We start from the raw sequence: 1,127 nt of genomic DNA, 5'->3' as shown, positions 1-1,127 counted from the left end.
TCGAACGATCAAATAAAACAATTTAATGTATTTTGTTAATTTAAAATTTTTTTTTTTGATAATGATGATCGTTTTACTTTTTTTTCCTCCCTCCCCTCCCCCCGTTTTTTACCCTTTTTTCCAAATAATGTTTTAAAATCATTTTAATGTTAATTCGTTGATAATAATGATAAAAGATGTGCGGTAGAAAAATTTGTTTTTGTTATTCATTTTATTTTTGTCCCCCCAATTTCTCTCTCTCTCTCTCTTTCTCTCTCTCTTTCTCTCTCTCTTTCTCTCTCTCTTTCTCTCTCTCTTTTATTTCTTCTTCCACTATTGTAAAAATAAAAATCCATTAGTTTTTTTATTTGTAAATTTCATTTGTTAAATTTTACGTCATAATTTTGACGTCACATAAAAATAATTTTCATTTTTTTCTTTCACCTCCACCATGAAAAAAATGTTTACGTATCATTAACGTGGGGAAAGAGGTGATGGGGGAGGGGAGGGGAGACGAATAAGAAAAAAGGATTTCGTGCGAGAGATTGTAAAATTTATTTACCGTAAATTACAAATTCAATTCCGTTAAAATTTTTTTTTTTTTTTGTACGATTGAAAATCAAAAAATCAAAAATCGAATCAATTTTTATAAAATTGTTTTTTCTCACGAATTTTTTTTTATGGTTTCCCCCAATAATAATAAATGTTATTTTTATTGTGTTCCCGCTTTTTACCCTCTCCTCCTCCTCCTCCTTCTATTCCCTTTCCAAAATTTTTTTTCTATCCTTGAATAAAAAAAAAATCGTTTTGTTTTTATAATATTTCATTTTGACGCCCTTTAAAGGTTGTTGTCGTCATCATCGTTTTTACCCATTTTTTTCCATGAATGACGTAATTTTATTTAATTATAAATATATGGGAAATTTATTCGGGAAGATTTTTATGTAGATTCCGTGGTGTAGTGGTTAACACGTCTGCTTGCAAAGCAAAGAAGATCGCCAGTTCGAATCTGGCCGGAATCGGTTGATGACGTAAACATAATTTTTTTTTTTTTATAAAAATTTACGTCATGGTAAAAATAAAAATGCCGTATCACTGACGTCATAAATAATAAAATTTTTTTGATTACATATATATATATATGAAAT

At 28.3% G+C, this 1,127-nt stretch overlaps 1 non-coding gene across 1 annotated transcript; it reads left to right on the top strand.

Moving 5' to 3' along the window:
* The first annotated feature begins 926 nt into the window (after positions 1-926).
* Phum_PHUM241690 lies at positions 927-1,001 on the top strand. The gene has a single exon. It is a non-coding gene; the product is annotated as a tRNA-Cys (tRNA).
* The last annotated feature ends 126 nt before the right edge of the window (positions 1,002-1,127 follow it).

The sequence above is a fragment of the Pediculus humanus genome, genomic scaffold, assembly GCF_000006295.1.
Source record: "Pediculus humanus corporis 1103172107612 genomic scaffold, whole genome shotgun sequence".
In the NCBI taxonomy this organism is placed as follows: Eukaryota; Metazoa; Arthropoda; class Insecta; order Psocodea; family Pediculidae; genus Pediculus; species Pediculus humanus.
This window is presented reverse-complemented; position numbering and strand designations above follow the sequence as displayed.